The sequence below is a fragment of the Mandrillus leucophaeus genome, unplaced genomic scaffold (genome assembly GCF_000951045.1).
Source record: "Mandrillus leucophaeus isolate KB7577 unplaced genomic scaffold, Mleu.le_1.0 Scaffold420, whole genome shotgun sequence".
In the NCBI taxonomy this organism is placed as follows: Eukaryota; Metazoa; Chordata; class Mammalia; order Primates; family Cercopithecidae; genus Mandrillus; species Mandrillus leucophaeus.
Window position 1 is genome coordinate 2,009,236 of NW_012104477.1, and position 20,199 is coordinate 2,029,434.

At 35.7% G+C, this 20,199-nt stretch overlaps 1 long non-coding RNA gene across 1 annotated transcript in view; it reads left to right on the forward strand.

Moving 5' to 3' along the window:
- Positions 1 to 20,199, forward strand: part of LOC105548770 — a 129,796-nt gene that overhangs the window by 17,147 nt on the left and 92,450 nt on the right. Inside the window, exon 3 of the long non-coding RNA XR_001007442.1 lies at positions 11,989 to 12,064. This is a non-coding gene — a long non-coding RNA (uncharacterized LOC105548770). The remainder of the gene's footprint in view (positions 1 to 11,988; positions 12,065 to 20,199) is intronic.

The following is a 20,199-nucleotide window of genomic DNA, read 5'->3' on the forward strand; positions in this document are numbered from 1 at the left end:
TGGCAGATTCCTTGAGGTAAGGAATATGAGACTAGCCTGGCAAAGATGGTAAAACCTCATCTCTACTAAAAATACAAAAAAAAAAAAAAAAAAAAGAAAAATTGCTGGGTGTTGTGGCGTGCGCCTATAGTCCCAGCTGCTCAGGAGGCTGAGGCACAAAAATTGCCTGATCCTGGGAGGTCAAGGCTTCTGTGAGCTGAGATCACACCGTTGCATTCCGGCCTGGTCAGCACAGCGAGATTCCCTCTCAAAAAAAAAAAAAAAGTATTATGTCAGCATGAGACTGACTAAATAAATTATGTTACATTATGTTACATCCACACAGTGGAATACTATGTAGCCATTGAAAAGAAAGATGAAGCTCTGTAGGTACTGATATGGGGCAGTCTCCAGAAAAAAAAAAAAAAAAAGCAAGGTGAGTATAGCAAATAAGGTGAAGTAGATATATTAAATTGTATCTGTATTAAAATAATCAATGTATATTCATGACATATTTCCCCAAAAATGTCCAAGAAACTGATCACAGTTTTAGACTCCATGGTTGGAGTAGTGGTAGGTGGGGGCTAGGTGTACTGGTAGCAAGGAGATTTTTCACTATGCTTTTTCTGTCTTTTGAACTTTGAATTATCTGAATATATTAACTAAACATTTAACTGTAAGTGAATACACAAGTAAGTAAAATTGGATTTTAGAAAAGTCAGGGTCACAAAGATAAGCAGACTCACACAAAAATAAAATAATTCATTGGAAAAGACATGGAAAATAAAAATATGAAAAGGAAATAAAATCACTTAGTAATGCCATAGTTCTGAGGTTATCACAGTTATCATCTAAGCATAATTCCTTCTGGTCTCTTTATTCTAGTGATTTTGAGAATATTACATTTTGGTCTTAATACTTTGTTTTCTATGGTTATATTTTAATTTTTGCTCTAATCAAGAGTAAAGCAATATCTGAGTGTCTCATCAGTCACTATATTTGTGAATAATTTAGAACCTTTACTTTTGCCCTGTTCTTCCCTCCCTGACTTCCAGGATAATACAATTTAGAGTTTTAAATATAGATTATTGTTATTGCATAAATTGTTATATCACATGTATTTTCCATCAATAATAATATCTTAGCATATGCCTTTAAGCTTTTTAAATAATAACTTTTATTTTTGGTATAATTTACATACTATATAATTCACCTATTTAAAGTATACAATTACATGTTTTTTAATGTAGTCACAGAGCTGTGCAACCATCACTATTGATTGTATTTATTTATTTATTTATTTATTTTTGAGACAGAGTCTCACTCTGTCACCCAGGCTGGAGTGCAATGGCGTGATCTTAGCTCACTGCAACCTCTGCCTCCCGGGTTCAAGCGATTCTTGTGCCCCAGCCTCCTTGTAGCTGGGTAGCTGGGATTACAGGCGTGTACTACCACGCCCAGCTTATTTTTGTATTTTTAGTACAGACAGGGTTTCACCATGTTGGCCAGGCTGGTCTTGAACTCCTGACCTCAAGTAATCCTCCCACCTTGGCCTCCCAAAGTACTGGGATTGTAGGAATGAGCCACCATATCCAGCCATCACTATTGAGTTTACAACATTTTCATCACCCTCAAAAGAAATTTTATACCTCAGGTAGTTAGAAGAACCTGAAATAGACCTTTTCCCAGCTAAGGTTTAAATTTAACTCTGAGTTTTAAGACAGTTCAAATAGGAAGGGAGGTATTGTTTTTGGTGGTCATTAACTAAAAAATTTAAAACAATTAACTTTATATTTAATATTCGTGTTTCAAAAATCTAAAACTAATACAGAATAAGAAGTTATTCTAAGGATGTGCTAAAAATTCTAATTTAAAAAAAATTCATCTATTAGTAATACTATAACATGTATAAATAAAAAACACTTAATTTTCCTAACATTTCAATTAATTGAAATTTAGTTGACTTCAGTCCTTAGCTAAGGATTGAATTTTTCTTTCTTCATCCAAATGAGGAAAAATAGAGAGAGAAAAAAAGAAACTCTGTACCTGTTAGCCATCCCTCCTCCTTGTTTTCCTCTCATCTCCCCCAACCCCAGGCAACCACTAATCTACTTCCTTTCTCTCTATATTTGCCTCTTCTAGCCATTTCATATAAATGGAATCATACAATATGTGGTATTTTGTGACTGGTTCGTTTCACTTAGCACTTTTTTTTTTCTTTTTTTAAGACAGGGTCTCACTCTGTCATTCAGGCTGGAGTGCAGTGGCACGATCTCTGCTCACTGCAACCTCTGTCTCAGCCTCCTCAGTAGCTGGGACTATAGGTGTGCACCACCACACCCAGCTAGTTTTTGTATTTTTTTTGTAGAGAAAAGCTTTCACCATGTTGTCCACACTGATCTCTAACTCCTGGGTTCAAGGGATCCACCCACTTTGGCCTTCCAAAGTGTTGGGATTATAGGCATGAGTCACCGTGCCCAGCCACTTGGCATGTTTTTAAGGTTCACCCATATTGCTGAATGTATCAGTACTTCATTCCTTTTTATGGCTGAATCAGATTCCATTTTATGGATATACTGTATTTGGTTTGTCCATTCATCAGTTGATAGGCATTTGGGTTGTTTCCACTTTTTTGCTATCATGAATAATGCTGCAGTGAACATTTGTGTAGAAGAGATTTTTGTATGACTTTGTTTCCAATTCTTGTGAATATATGTCTAGGAGTGGAATTGCTGGATCATATGGTTACTCTATATTTAACCTTTTGAGGAACTGTCAGACTGTTTTCCAAAGTGGCTGTACTATTTTACATTCCCACCGACAGTGTATAAAGAGTTCAATTTCTCCACATCATTGCCAACATTTGTCATCATCTTTTTTATTATAACCATCCTAATGGGTGTGAAGTTACCTTCAGTGTTGAAACTGTGTTTCAGTAGCTTTATGACAAAAGATGAGATGTGCAAAACACCAAGTATACTAATGAATATATATACACACACATGCACTAAAATCTAGAGAGGAAGAGATAAAATCCTATTATTTGCAGCAATGGTTCCCAAATGTTAATGGGCATTGGAATCACCTGATAGATGTTTTGTTTAAGCTTAGATTGCTGAGCCCTACCCCAGAGTTTCTGATTTAGTAGGTCTCTGATGAGTCCCAAAATTTACATTTCTAACAAATTCTCAGATGTTGCTGCTGCTGGTCTGAGGACCACATTTTATTGTCCCTCTTTTTTTTTTTTTTTTTTTAAAGCCTACAGTCATTCTGAACGAAGGCCACATATTTTGGAACCACAAACTTGACAAACATGTTGGTAATGCTTACTTTGTGCCCAGTTTGTTCCTTACATATGCTTTACATTTGTTATATACTATTATTATCTGTTTTACAGATCAGGAAACTGAGGCAGAGCTGAAGTAGTAGAGCTGATGGCCTAGTCTGGCTCTAAGTGTTGATGCTCTTAATCACTATGTTATGCTGCTACACAGAGTTAATTCACACATGGTATACATGTTTATTGAGTGAAAAATTGCAAATAATCAATTTTCTGCAAATTTGGGATGCTTACCTCCAAGAAAGGAGATTTATTCTCTTTCAAGACAATAGTCTAAAAATCCAAGTATTCCCTCAATGTGCTTGTGTGTATCAATTAACTAATTAGTTATTGTATTCAGTAATTTAAAAATTACTTTTATGTTTAAGGCCCAGTTTTATGTAATATAGTACAAATGTGAATTATAATTTGTATACAAACTAGTATTGTTGAATCAGTGGTTTTGAGACTTCAGAGAGTCACAGAAATTATTTGGGCCTCAAGTTTCTTCATCAGACTATGCTTCTGTGATTTGGATTTAGTTGTTCCATTGTAAAATTCAAATAATGGCAATCATTTCTTAGTTGAGAGGGGAAAGGGGAAAAATTGAGTGGATGGACTTTTCTTTCTTTTTTATTTTTTGAGTTGGAGTCTCTCTCTGTCACCCAGGCTGGAATGCAGTGGCTCAGTCTTGACTCACTGCAACTTCTGCCTCCCAGGTTCAAGTAGCGGGGCTCACAAGCCCCCACCACTGTGCCGGGTTAATTTTTGTATTTTTAGTGGAGATGGGGCTTCACCATGTTGGCCAGGCTGGTCTCCAACTCCTGGCCTCAAGTGATCTGCCCGCCTCAGCTTCCCAAAGTGCTAGGATTACAGGTGTGAGCTATTGCGTCTTGCTGTAGATGGACTTTTCTCAGTTTTTTTTTTCTTTTTCTTTTTAACTTTTATTTTAGGTTTGGGGGTACATGTGAAGGTTTTTTACATAGGTAAACACATGCCACAGAAGTTTGTTGCACATATTATCTCATCACCCAGGTATTAAACCCAGTATCCAACAGTTATCTTCTTGGCTCCATTTGCTCCTCCCATCTTCCCCGCCTCAAGAAGCCCCCAGTGTCTGTTGTTTCCTTCTTTGTGTTCATAAGTTCTTATCATTTAGATGCCTCTTATAAGTGAGAACATGTGGTATTTGGTTTTCTGTTCCTGCGTTAGTTTGCTAAGGATAATGGCCTCCAGCTCTATCCATATTCCCGCAAAAGACATGATCTCATCCTTTTTTATGACTGCATACTATTCCATGGTGTCTATGTACTATATTTTCTTTATCCAATCTATAATTGATGGACAATTAGGTTGATTCCATGTCTTTGCTACTGTGAAGAGTGCTGCAATGAACATTTGTGTGCATGTGTCTTATGGTAGAGTGATTTATATTCCTTTGGGTATATACCCAGTAATGGGATTCCTGGATTGAATGGTAGTTCTCCTTTTAGCTCTTTGAGGAATTGCCATACTGCTTTCCACAATGGTTGAACTAAGTTACACTCCCACCAACAGTATATAGGTGTTCCCTTTTCTCTGCAACCGTGCCAGCATCTGTTGTTTTTTACTTTTTAGTAACAGCCATTTTGACTGATGGTATCTCATTGTGGTTTTGATGTGCATTTCTCTAATGATAGTGACATTGAGCTTTCTTCCATATGCTCATTGGCTGCGTGTATGTTTTCTTTTGAGAAGTGTCATTTCATGTCCTTTGCCTTTTTTTTTTCTTTTTTTTTTTTTGAGACAAAGTTTCACTTTGTCATACAGGCTGGAGTGCAGTGGTATGATCTTGGCTCACTGCAGCCTCTGCCTCCTGGGTTCAAGTGATTCTTCTGTCTCAGCCTCCCAAGTAGCTGGGATTAAAGGCACGTGCTACCACACCCAGCTAATTTTTGTATTTTTGTAGAGACAGGGTCTCACCATGTTGGCCAGGCTGATCTTGAACTCCTGACATCACACGATCCTCCTTCCTTGGCCTCCCAAGTGCTGGGATTACAGGTATGAGCCACTGCACCCGGCCCATTGCCCTTTTTAATGGGGTTGTTTGTTTCTCTCTTGTAAATTTGTTTAAATTGTTTAAGTTCCTTGTAGATACTAGATATTAGACCTTTGTCAGATGCATAGTTTGCAAATACTTTCTCCCATTCTGTAGGTTGTCCATTTATTCTGTTGATATAGTGTTTTTTTGCTGTGTGGAATTTCTTAAGTTTATTAATTTTTACTTTTATCGTGATTGCTTTTGGTGGCTTTGTCATGAAATCTTTGCCTGTTCTCATGTCCAGGATGGTATTGCCTAGGTTGTCTTTCAGGGTTTTTATAGTTGTTGGTTTTACATTTAAGTCTTTTATCCATCTTAAGTTGATTTTTGTGTAAGGAAGGGGTCCAGCTTCCATCTTCTGCATATGACTAACCAGTTATCCCGGCACCATTTATTGAATAGGGAGTCTTTTCCCCATTGCTTGTTTTTGTCAGCTTTGTCAAAGATCAGATGGTTGTAGATATGCAGCCTTATTTCTGGGCTCTATTCTGTTCCATTTGTGCAATTTTGTATATTATTCCATTATCACAGTGCTATAAAGAATTACCTAAAAGTGGGTAATTAATGAAGAAAATGGGTTTAATTGACTCACAGTTCTGCAGGCTATACAAGAGGCATGGCTGGGGAGACCTCAGGAAACTTACAATCATGGTGAAAGGCGAAGGGGAAGCAGGCAATTCTTCACACGGCTGGCAGGAAAGAGAGAGAGAGAGAAGCATTGCCTGCATGGAACAGGGAAGGTAGAGAGCTCAGGGAGGCTAGAGAAAGACCCACTCATTGCAGTGACACTGAATCAAAATTCAGGTGGCTGCTTGTCAGTTGTGAAGGGATCTTTTCCAGCAGACCCATCAGCTCTCAAGTTTCCCCCTTGGGGAAGAAAAAAAGTTCCCCATGTCCCATGATCTTGTATATACCTAATCCTGTCACCCATAGCCATCAGCAAAGAGTGCAAGGCAGATTAATCCAAAGAGAATAGTGGTTAGCATCCCATAGTGCCAAATCCATTTTTAACCAATATAGACTTTTCTAAGTGGGGCCTCTAACCCCCTAAATCTTAGGAAGGACTCTAAGCTTCCTAAGTTGGGCCTTGAATCTAAGTTTAATCAAGTGTCCTTGCCTTTTATTAAAAGGGCCTTTAACCTTCTCTATCTTAGGAGAGATTGTCCTAAGTTGGGCCCCAGGCCCAATCCCGTCCTTCACCTGGGTAAAATGTACCCCACCACTTACCTAAAGTTGGCCAATTGGTGCTACAGTCTATTTCCTTTGAGTTGGGGATCTCCTCAGTATAGTCCCTTTGTGGTTCACCAGAAAGATGTTACTGGACTTTTCTCAGTTTTAAGGTTTTATCCCTTAAAATTTTCTCAACTTGGAAAAGTTGCTGATAGGAAAACTCAAAGTTGATCATATTTTGTTTGACAGCTTGTTTCCTCATGGATATTTTGTTTGTGATTATGTTTTTATATTGCATACATAAAAATTATTCATATTTTATGCAGTATTTCCTATTTCATATATCAGTATTTCATTATGTTTTTATAATTTACTAATGTTCCATGATTTAAACTAGTATAAAGTGTTTTTGTTTGTTTGTTTGTTTTTTTGAGACGGTTTTGTTCTGTTGCCCAGGCTGGGGTACAGTGGTGCAGCCTCTACCTCCTGGGATCAAGCAATCCTCCCACCTCAGCCTCCTTAGTAGCTGGACTACAAGCACATACCACCTTGCATGGCTAATTTTGTTTATTTTTTGTAGAGGTGAGGTCTCACTATGTTGCCCAGGCTAGCCTTGAACTCCTGGACTCAAGTGATCCTCCAGCCTTGGCCTCCCAAAATGTTGGCATTACAGGTGTGAGCCACTGTACCTGGCCTGGTGTGAAGTTTCTAAAGTTTATACTAACCTCAAATATTCTCTGATATGCCTTGATTATATCAAGGTACAGAAAACTTTACTAAACATTTCTAGGTGATACGTAAGAAAGCATGTTTACTAATTAGTAAATTATATCAAGAAAATTTGTCAAAAACTTGGAAGCAGGCAAAACTGATAACTGGGTTTTCTTTCAGGGGAATGCTGAATGTGTAGGGACTCTCCAGGGATTATCTGATTCTAAATGAGTGTGTACTTTTGATCATCTTTGATTGACTAGGCTATTTTACAACTCTGTAGGGATAAAAGAGAAATTTTATGCATCTGAAAAGGATGCAAATGATTTTGGCCCATAACAATGTAAATGATTCCTATTCTTGGCAATGCAAATGGACTTTATCCAGTAGAGAATACAAATTTCTGTAAGTCAAATTCTATAATGAATTGGTTTTAAATAACTGGTTTCCTCATTAATTACTCAGTTAAGTAAACTCCTTGACACTTAACATTTTGACTCATGCTGTTTTTATATTTATATGACTTATAGTTTTACAGTTTTAGAAATTATATTTGAAAATTATGTACCTGTGTAATAAGTAGTTATATAAGTATAATTAAGTAGTTAATTATAAATGTATACCTTTGGATTTCTCTCTCTCTGTCTCTCTCTCTCTCTCTTTTTTTTAATTTTAAAAATAGAGGAAAGGTTTTGCCATGTTGCCCAGGCTGGTCTTTAACTCCTGTGCTCAAGCAATCTACCCCCCTTAACTTCCCAGAGTGCTGAGATTACAGGCATGAGCCACCACACCCAGCCTATATATGTGGATGTTTTAAAGTACCTATATGATGTGCTAAAAAATAAGAAAACAGCATTTCTTTTTAAAATGAAGAGTAATATTTTCCATCGTCACAAACAATGCATGTACACTGAAGATAAATTAAAATATATTCAGAAGCAAGAATAAAATTTAAAAATAAAAACATTTATAATCTCACCACTCAGGAATAGTAATCACTATTAAGACCTTGGAATACAGTGTTTCAGACTTGTTTCTTGGCATATATGCAATTTATTTCTGAACCAGGATCATATGTACATACTGATTTAAAAAATTTAAATACATAAATGAACTTGTTTTGGCTGATATTTTTTGACGATTACATTTCAGCATTCCTGAAGAGGGAGGTCAACAAAGCTTCTTGTTAGCTATTTTAGCTGTAATAACTTTGCAGGTGACATGTTATTATTTTAGAAATGAAAGCATAAATGGTCACATTAAATCACCAAATATGGAAGAAATTCAAGCAAAATATTTTAATTCTCTAAATCATTAGAGGTGTCCATTGTGTATGGGATCTTAGAAGTCTGCTTGTATGTATATCATGAGGAATGAAATATTTTTTTATAAAAATTGTTGTTTGTTTTGTTTTGAAAAGGAAGCCTGCATGGAGGTTACCAGGGGATTGAGGATGGGGAGGAACTCAAGACTACAAAGGAAATGAAGCCTGGAACATCAGTATAGGAAAGCAGTCCTATCTTAGCTGTTAACATTTAAAAAGCCCTTTCAAGGACTAAAGAAATAAAGACTACAAATGTCTGGAGCTTGAAATGGCTTTTATACTTTTGAACCTGTTACAAAAAGCTTTTCTTAGAACTCTCCTTCTTTTCCCTCCCCTAAAACAAAATGGTTGGAAAAGAAAAAAAAAAAAAGAAAAACAGGAAAAGAATGGATATAAAGGATGTTGTCATAGCTTATTTTACGTTTCTGAGCCAGAAGAAAAGCTTAAAAAAAAAAGAACAAAGAGGAAGAGTTGCCATATTTTAAAGTCTGAAGGAAACGAGGAGAATAAGTGGTTATATCCTTGAATTTTTGTGAATTGTGTATAGCTCAAATGTAGGTGCATTTCTAGAAGGAATCAATACTTCTTGATTGTGCTACTGCCAAACTTGTTTACAAACAAGCTGCAAAAAGTAAGAGAAAGAGGGTAGTGTGTATTGAGACTATGCTGTTTTTAATACAGTAATTGAACACAAATGTTCTATATCTGTCTTCATGAAGAGTAAGTTTCAAAAAGATGTACGAAGGACATAGGTTACCAATTCTTATACAGTTCCTCTTCAAACAGCCAAGAATGATTTTCCTTCCTTGTTTTATGATTTATTCATTGTTTTATTATCAAAGAAATAGAAAAATGAATAACATTTGGTGACTTGTAGATTTTTTTCTTTTAGCATTATAAATCAAGATTTCAGAAGAAACCCTAGTTCTTTCTAATGGAGTCTAACTCTCTGAAATTAAAAACTTAAAAAGTTCTGTAATATAATATGAAAGTTCTACATTTTAGTCTCATTACTGATATTGATATGATCTTGGCCAAGTCACCTAACTTCTCACAGAGTCAAACTAGTTTATTCTAAGTTTCTTCCATCTGTAATGCTCTGTGATTCTATGAATTTAATAAATATGAAAGTAATCTTAAGGATAAAACCACATTTAAAAAACAATTTAGCAAAAATATTCCTAATTTCAAATATTTTAATTCATAATACAAAATGAAATTTTAATATAACTATAGATTTTATTTTTTGAATTATATTTTGATGAAAACATAATAGACTTACAGAAAAGTATACAAATCATAAGCGTATATAGCTCATTCATCACAAAATGAACATATCTGTATAACCACTACCTGGGTCAAAAAATAAAACAATTTCGGTGCTGCTGACTCCTTCCTTCCCTCCCAATTACTATGACCCTCTCAAAGGTCACTATCCTGACTTTTAAGATCATAAATTAGTTTTTTTTTTCTGTTTTCGAGCTTTATTTAAATAGAATCATACAGTATATTTTTTATATCTAGCTTCCTTTACACAATGTTATATTTATGAGAATCATTATTGTTTTATAGTAGTGGTTGGTTCATTTTATTCTATATAGTATGCCATTGTATGAGTTCATTTGTCGATGGGTATGTGAGTTGTTTCCAGTTTTTGACTTATTATGAATGACGCTGCTATGAACATTTTTGTATATTTTTTTATATAAATGTGCATGTGTTACTGTTGGGGATATGCTTAGGAGTAGATAATGATGCCAAAAGGTTTTCCAAACTGCTTGTACCAATTTATACTCCCATATGCTCAGACCATAAAATTTGAACTGTTCCTTTATGACCATTGAAATGAAATGATCACTAATATGAAGCAAGTGAACTTTCTCAGAAGAAAATGATGTATGAGTACTGACCAGCCTTACTAATGCCTTTTTTTGTTTTGTTTTAGAGATGGGTTCTCTCTATGTTTCCCAGGCTGGCCTCCAACTCCTAAGCTCAAGTGATCCTCTGGCCTCAGCCTCCCTAGTAGCTGGGACTATAGGTGCATACCACCACACCTGACTACTAATGCATTTTTTTTTTTTTTCCCAGACAGAGTCTTGCTCTGTCACCCAGGCTAGACTGCAGTGGCACAATGTCGGTTCATTGCAACCTCCGCTTCCCAGGCTGAATCAATTCTTGGGCCTCAGCCTCCCAAGTAGCTGGGATTACAGGCATGCACCACCATGCCTGGATAATTTTTTGTGTTTTTAGTAGAGACAAGGTTTCACCATGTTGGCTATGCTGTCCCTGAACTCCTGGCCTGTACTTGATTCTCCCACCTTGGCCTTCCAAAGTGCTGGGATTGCAGGCATGAGTCACCATGCCTGGCCTCTGATGCTTATTTAAAAAAACATTATAGTACTATTCTTTGGAGACTAGAACTTCGGAATTTCTTACTACCTATCATTTGATACAGGGAAAAGCAGTTGATTTTTTTTTTCTTTTTTGCTAATTTTTGTTCCCTCAACTGAGAGTAGTTGGAAAAAAGTAAAACTTCAAAACCATTAAACTATTGTTTTTATCTGTTTTTTACTTCCTTGCTAAGCAGTGTTTTAATAATAATAAACATCTTTAGCTGTTACAATGTTTTTGAATATATAGTACTTTTTGCTTTGAGTAGAGAGGAAGTTAATGTTTATTACCTGTTCCTACAATGTTTCTGTTCCTCTTTTATTCCCCACTCCTCTTTTTTTCTTTCTAATTCTCATTGAAAGTTTAAGTTTTCATTAAGGACCTTGCTTCCTGTGGGCTATCCACAACACATTAATCATAAACTATTTCTTTGGGGAAAATAAAACACCAAAAACTAACTTAACTATAAAAATCTTATTTATTATAGCAAGACAGTGCTATTCTACAGAAATATAATCTGAGTCACAAATGTGAATCACGTATGTAATTTAAAAATTTCTAGTAGTCATACTAAAAAAAAGTGAAAAGCAACAGGTGGAATTCATGTTTCTAATGTATTAGAACCCAATATATCAAAAATAGTATTCTTTCAGTATGTAATTGTAAAAATTACTAATGAGAGATATTTTAGATTATATTCTTCAAAAATCTGGTGTGTACTTTATACTACAGCCCTTCTCAATTAAGGCTAGTCATATTTCTAGCACCCAAGAGCCCCGTGTGGCTATTGGCTATCCCGTTGGACAATGCAGGTTTAGGCTTTCCATAACAGAATGGGAGCAGGTCCCATGCTGTACAAGGTAAACATGATTTTCTCATGCTTTTAGTAACATTCCACTGTAATATGCTCTAATAGTGGGTCATTAATCTATGTTTGACACAGGATTTTTTAGTTTCTGGAGTAGGAAAGGGCTCCAAAGTACTGAAATTTATTTTTTGAAACTTTTCCAACAGGAGTGTTTTGCCAGATTCTAAATGACAACTTTTAAATCAGAGCCTTGAAATCTACAGAAGTCCAGTATATACTGAGGTAATTTACTTATTCTAATGAGCAGCAGCAAGAGACACATCTGGTAGACGTAAAAGACCTAATGAAAATTAAAAGACACAACATTTGGAACAACTGGTAGGTAAATAACAAAGGTATTTGTAATAACCTCTTTCTTATGAGGGAAATTTTTCTGAGGGAAAAACAATGAACATGACATTGTATGAAAAGAACTTTGAAAGTTTAGTAATTTTAGGGAAGTTGGAAATCAAACAAAAGTTCCATGGAAGCAGATGTTTTTTTTTTCCATACAACAATGCAGTACATAATTTCTTGTTCACTAGGATAGTCTACATAAACCTATTTGAACTATAAGATAGCTCAACTAATTATCATTTGTAGTAATAAATAGTGTTGCAATGCTAAAAGTAAAATAATTTGTATTTTATTATTTCTAATACTTTTGAAAAATTATGTAGAATTCTTTGGAAGATGAGGAAGGAGTTAAATGGAGACATAGATGTTTTTAACAATTAAGTGGTTCATGATGGAGGTTATTTTTTCTAGTTTTTTATTATGCAAATTAAAAAACATATTCACACATGGGTAGAATCGTGAGTATGAACACCATGTGCTTAGTGGGGAAGTAAAACATTTTTGGCAAAGAAAAGTTGGATCACAGTTTTCTCCATTGGTCATCACATGACAGGAGCAACTTGAGATGATTTAGTAGCTACCTGATTTGAGTTCTGCAGGAGTGGAAGGAGCTGGGGAAGTGTAGTTGTGACAACGTAGACTGCATTGCTTCATGGATTGAGTAAATTGGTACATGGTTTAGTGTTTTGCAGACCAGTGACTGAATTCTGGAAGTAGGCAGTGTAGGATTCCTGGGTTTGGCTGTTCCTTCTTTTATCTTTTATCTATTAACTCTAGATACTTTGCTTGATTTCTTGTTTAGTTTCAACATTGTGCAAATTTTATACTTATATGAATTTTAGAGTTACTAGCTATTAAGAAAACTTAAATTTTTAGGAACAATGTATGATTTCTCCTTTTTAAAATTTTTTATTATTTATTTATTGTTTCCACAACAGCAAATATATGATTTCTCTAAGCAGGCATATTCTGAATGTATTATCCATATGAAATAAAATGTTGTTTATATTGTGAAGTAAATGATTTATATAATGTAAAATAGAGGACTATTTTGTCTATATTCTCAAATTTTTCTTTTAAAAACAATTTAGTAAAAGATTTCGGTAATCTAATGCATTGTATACTACCATTATAATTGTACTTTTTTCTAGTTTTATTTTAGCTTGTAAATGCTTGTTAAATTTTTTTTCTGATATTTTTGGCCACCTCATACTTGCAAAAAATTTCTTAGGTATAGTTTGGATGCGCCTATTAGCATAAGACCATGTGCTGTCTAAGAAAAAATCTGATTCAGAAATCAGAAAGTCTAGGGTCACTGTGGCTCTGTCAGTTAATTCTGTGTCACCTTGGGCTAATCACTTGTCTTTCTGGATTTCAGTTTTTTATTTGTAAAACAAGAGAGTTGGCTAGATGATTTCTAAGATCCTTTAAGGTGGCAGCATAATATAGTGGAGAGAATATTTGTTTGGAATCAGTCACACCTGGCTTTCATTAATTCACAAGTATTTATTGAGAGCTATTATTTATTGTGCCAGGCATGGGAAATATAACAATTAACAGTATAAATAATTGAACTAATTAGTCTCTGCCTTTATGGAGCTTATATTCTAGTTTGGTAGACAACAAAGACAACTACATAGAACGATTATAAAATACAATAAGTGCCATAAGGAAAAAAAGGGACTCTGACAGTATGATGTGGGTCTGCCTCAAAAGGTAGTGATTCAGGGTAAGATGGAGCTAGCTAGGTAATTAATGGGGAAATGGTTTAGGTAAAGGGAACAGCGTGTGAAATGGCCTTGAGGCTGAAAAGAGCTTAGTGTGTTCTAGTAACTAAGAACATGGATAGACAATTCTCAAAAAGATATACAAATGACCAACAAACATATGAAAAAATGCTCAATATCACTAATGATCAAGGAAATGCAAGTCAAAACCACAATGTGATACCACCTTACTCCTGCAAGAATGGCCATAATAAAAAAAAAAAAAATAGATGTTGGCTTGGATGTGGTGAACAGGGGACACTTCTACACTGCTGGTGGGAAGGTAAAACTAGTACAGCCACTATGGAAAATGGTGTGGAGATTCCTTAAAGAAGTAAAAGGAGAACTACCATTTATTCGATCTAGCAATCCCACTACTGGGTATCTACCCAGAGGGAAAGAAGCCATTATATGAAAAACATACTTGCACTTGCATGTTTACAGTGGCACAGTTCACAATTGCAAAATCATGGAACCAACCCAAATGCCCATCACTCAATGAGTGGATAAAGAAACTGTGGTGTGTGTGTGTGTGTGTGTGTGTGTGTGTGTGTGTATGGAATACTACTCAGCCATAAAAAGGAATGAATTAACAGCATTTGCAGTAACCTGGATGAGACTGGAGACTATTACTCTCAGTGAAGTAACTCAGGAATGGAAAACCAAACATCATATGTTCTCACTGATATGTGGGAGCTAAATTATGAAGATGCAAAGGGATAAGAATGATACAATCGACTTTGGGGATTTGGGGGGATGTGTGAAAGGGGGATGAGGGATAAAAGACTACACATATGGTGCAGTGTATACTGCTTAGGTGATGGGTGCACCAAAATCTCACGAATCACCACTAAAGAACTTATCCATGTAACTAAATACTACCTGTACCCCAATAACTTATGGAAAAAAAGACACAGATAACATTTTGAGGTAAAAAAAAAAAAAAAAAGAAAATCAGTATTTACTAGAGTATAGTGAAAAGAGGGGAGACTGGCATAAGGTGGGGTTGGAAAGATAGGCAGAGCTTTTAGATCATGAAATGAAGTTTGGATTTAATCTTAAGTGCCATTTTAAGATTTTATCTTAAAAGTAAGCCATTGTAGGGTTTTCTTTTTGAAACAGTGTCTCGTTCTGTCGTCCAGGCTGAAGTACAGTAGCGCGATCGTGGCTAACTGGAGCTTCCATCTCCGAGGCTCAAGTGATCCTCCTGTCTCAACCCCCCAGTAGCTGGGACTACAGGCCCACCATGCCTGGCTAACATTTTTTTCTTTTCTTGTAGAGATGGGGTTTCATCATGTTGCCTAGGCTAGTCTTGAACTCTTGGACTCAAGTGATCCACCTGCCTTGGCCTCTCAAAGTGCTGGGATTACAGATATGAACCACTGTGCCTGGCCTGCTGTAAGGCTTTTAGCAGGAGAGTGACTGATTTGATGTCTTAAGACATTTACTCTTATTACAGTATGGAGAATGGATTGGAGGAGGTCAAGAGTAGAAGTGAAGCTGTTACATAGTTCAGGTGAGAAATAATGAGAAGCTGTTGCGTAGTTCAGGTGAGAAATAATAATGCATAGTTCAGCTGTTGCATAGTTCAGGTGAGAACTGGGTTAAGGTGGTAGAGGTGGAACTGAAGAGATATGGAGCAATTCAAGATATATCTTAGAATGAGAAACAACAGGACCTGCTGATGGATTAGAATTGGGGATAATGCAAAGGAAAATAAAAAGACGGCTCTTAGGTTTCTGGCTTGAACAACTTATGGACAAATTTTCTGTTTACCCAAATGGGAGAAGACAGACAGATTCAGGTGGGTAGGCATCATGATTTATTTGTTAATTGTTTTCTTTGGACACAGTAAATTTATAATGTTTTTGAGATATATATGTGGAAATACCAAGAAATACAGTAGGTAGACAGTCAAACCTGAAACTCACAGAAGTCATGGCTAAGTATAGATATATCTGACAGTTATCAATATAGGGATGGTATTCAAATCCATGGGAATGGATAAGATCATCCAGGAAAAGAGATATATTTCAGAGGGCTCTGACCTGAGTCCAAGGAACCCTATAACTTAAAAGTCAGGTGAAAGAGGTAGATTCAACACTGCAGGCTAAGAGGTAGTAACTCTTAATAAGGATGAAATAAACCAGGAGATACAGTATTTGGAGGGCAAGAGAGGTTAGGGTTTCAAGAAGGAGGAAGTTGATGATTTTGTTGAATGCTGATGATAAATGAAGATAAGCACAGAGAAATGGCTATTGGACTTGGCAATGTTTGATTTGAGTTCTGGCTCGTCCACTTATTAGTCGTATGACCTTGAACACTTCATTTCACATCATTGAGTCTTAGTTTTCTCACCTTCTCAAAAGGTACTTCTCACATGGAGTTATTCTAAGGATTGATCCACTAACACATATTTACTTGAATACTACCTGAAAAATATGGGACGCAGAGTTGATATTAATTCTTTTCTTCTCTAGTTTTATGATACTTTTAGAAACTTTGAATAGGGTACACCTATCCCTCCCTTCAAGATGTTAATTTGTTTTGGAAAATTCTGCTCTTTAGTGAAAAGCTATAAAAAGAAAATATTTTCATTAATTTTAATAGGAAAAATTATAATGCATTTTATACCAACCCAAGATACCCTCTCTTTTCACAGAAAAATATGGCATTTGGTGAATAATGAAAGCAAGCTTAAATAAGTAATAAATAGCATTTGAAAGTAAATAAATATAGATTACACATAAATTATAAAGTAATAAAGTTTTATCATATTTGCTGAATGAATTAAAGAATTGATAATGGATGGCTGGTAGAGGAGGAGTGTGAGATGTTCATTCTTTGGAAGGTGCATTCTTCTTTCTGCACCATTTTCTGCATCAATTTTATTTTAGACTTTTAGGAGCTCATGATTATCTTGGCTAAATGAACTTAACTTGAAGTTATAGCACAGAAAGTTACTGTGTTAGGCCATTTTTGCATTGCTTTAAAGAAATACCTGAGACTGGGAAATTTATAAAGAAAAGAGGTTTAATGGGCTTACAGTTCTGCAGGCTGTACAGAAAGCACGGCAGTGGAATCTGCTTGGCTTCTGGTGAGGCCTCAGGGAGCTTTTTCTCATGGTGGAAGGCAGAGGGGGAACAGGCTTCTCACATGGTGAGAAGGGAGCAAGAGAAGGGGGCAGGTGCCACACACTTCTTTTTTTTTGAGATGGAGTCTTGCTCTGTTGCCCAGGCTGGAGTGCAGTCGCATGGTCTCAACTTACTGCAACCTCCACCTCTTGGGTTCAAGTGATTCTCGTGCCTCAGCCTCCCAGGTAGCTGGGACTACCAGTGCTTGTGGCCATGCCCAGCTAATTTTTGTCTTTTTAGTGGAGACTGGGTTTTGCTATGTTGGCCAGGCTGGTCTTGAACTCCTGACCTCAAGTGATTTACCCTTCTCAGCCTCCCAAAGTGCTGGGATTACAGGTGTGAACCAACATGCCTGGCCAGGTGCCACACACTTTTAAAAAAACAATTCTCATGAGAACTCACTATCACAAGGACAGCAATAAGACATTCATGAGAGATCCGCCCCCATGACCCAATCACCTCCCACCAGGCCCCTCTGTCAACGCTGGGATTTACATTTCAGCATGAGATTTGGACGGGGATAAATATCCAACTGTATCAGCTACTTTTAGAGTTGTACAAGATGCCACTTCTTCATTCTATATTGGCAATGCAAAACATTTTGGGTCATTTAAACATGGTACACAATGCATATTTTTCCAGATGATATTCTCTGACTAGAAGTTGTGTTGAGTAAATTAGTAAGTGTTTTGCCAGAAAGTAATGTCAAAACATCACATCTTATAGTATATTTGTTTAGCGATTTTTTTGTGTGTGAAAAAGTTATTATTCTGGGGAGAAAAATATGTTACCTGAAAAGTAATAAAATTTGTCTAGAGCCATTTTAAACTAATAAGTTGCTATCTGGTGTAAGTCTTTATTTACCAATCATCTACCCCACGCATGGCTATGTTAGGCTCTATGAGGATAAAGAAAAAGTTTATAATTTAATGAGTAGCTTTCAGCAGGCAGAGTTTTTAGGTAATTCTTAATTATAAAGGGAATTAGCAAGAAGGTAAAAGTCATTTATTAGTGAGATCTCTCTCTAATAATGCAAAATACTTCCTCAATTGAACAAAATTTGAAAGCATAAGATACATTGTCTGGAAATGAGAGAATCTTTTCTCTCTACATTTTTGTTTTTACAAAAAATGTAGGTATATTTTTAAACTATATGTTTTAATTTTTTAATATTTACTTTTACTTGGCACCTATACCCTCAAACTATCAAACTACCTTGTGGGGAATCATAAAGCCACTTTGGCAGATGCATAGGAATGTGGATGCATCAGAGGACCACTGTCTAGGCAGGTCAAATCTTTATTTCATATTGAGCTTATACATCTAAGGCACATGTATTTCTTGGCAAAAATCTGAATTTTCTGCTGAAAGACTTGACATAAACAAACATAAGTTCAATGAATTTCAAGGTTTCATTAGGTCTCTATGCCTTAAATATCCATGTATAACTTCTATTGGCATGGTACTTTCAAAGGAAATATATTTGGTAAATTACTTGTTTCCCCTTTCCAAACTATAAAGTTGTTATATGGTAGTTTTAATAAACTACTGTGTGACTGTTATTACTGTTTGCTGTTGGACATACCTTGGTCTCAGAGCAGTAACACGTGCAAATTGAAAATCAACCCAAAAGACTTTCTTATCTGAATATTATAGACAGAGACTTAATTCTATTTCTCTCTGATTATTTTCTTTTTGTTTTGATATTAGATTCAGTTCCCAGTTTAGTCACCCATCTGATGAAGGGGGTTTGTAGGCATCCCTAAATCTGAAAAAGTGGATTAAGATGAACTCAGGGGCATTCTTTACTTTGCTGAAAGTAATTCTGTGTGGCTTACTTCAATTTATTTACTTTTTTCTCCAGAATTACTGTAAAGGTTTTCTATTTCACTCATTACAGCACAGTGTTTTTCACATTTGAATAGACTGCATCAACATGAATTCTTTATAAGGACCTTAAAAACAAACTTTGCCAAGTCCCAGAATACAGAAGCGAATTCACATCCCAGTACTCAGCTGCCTCATGAATAAAGGAGAGCTTGTGCCTGACACTTTGAAGCTGTAGCTGTTAAACCATACAGAATATTTACCTCAATAAATCATTATAAGAAACTAAGGTACAATTATACCCACAGAGAAAAAGAATTCAAAACACTGATTTATGTGTTTCAGTGCCTATTCCCTTTCCCTACCATGTTTTGAATTTTATGTTTGTTTGTCATCTTTGGCTGTTCCTATGTATCTTTAAACTAATGGGTTGTGCTTTTTTTTTTTTTTTTTTTTAACATTCCTCATTAAGTTTGTTATTTTTCTTTGACACACAGACATGATTTGCATAGTGTACTAAGTTTTACATTTAAAACTAACTATATCTCATTTCTTAAGGCTGAAAGAGAAAATGGAAAAAGTGACTAATTTATTTTACATAAAACACTGCTTCTTTGCTTAATTTGTGAGCATTTGAACTGAAATTCCATATTAAGGATTTTAATTGGCATTTATTTTGGAGTACTACTGGGAAAGAGTAAATAACTGGCTTATAACTAGGAAATAGACCACTGCCTTTAAGATCCACTCATTATTGAATGATCTCGCGTATTTAAAGTGATAACAGTATTATGGAAAGGCACGTGTACTCACCAGTGTGCTTTTTTTCATTCTAAAAATAAGAACAAAATCGAAAGATGAAAATAAACCAGTAACATAGAGAAAGAAATGACAGTGAACATGACAAAGAGTCAATGTGCAGATGGGAGAATTTTTGCCTAGAATAATTTATTAGGGCCAGCCAGATATAGCAGAAAAAAATGGTTTTCTAATGGTATACTTTTAAAATAATAAAGTATATTAAAATGGCTAATTTATCACTTTAATGAAAATGTACAATATCTCAAATCCAAAAATCCAAACTCAAACTCCTTTCCCCCTCCAGACCCAACTCTGGAACTCTGGAGTGAACTTCCTCCTACCCCCTATATCTTAGCTTCCTCCACCCAACCCCTCTCTGCTTCTTGTTCTGCATGTTTGTTTTCCACTGCCCTTTTCTAAACATGACCCTTACTAGAAAATACCTCACACCTCACACACACACACACACACACACACACACACACACACACAC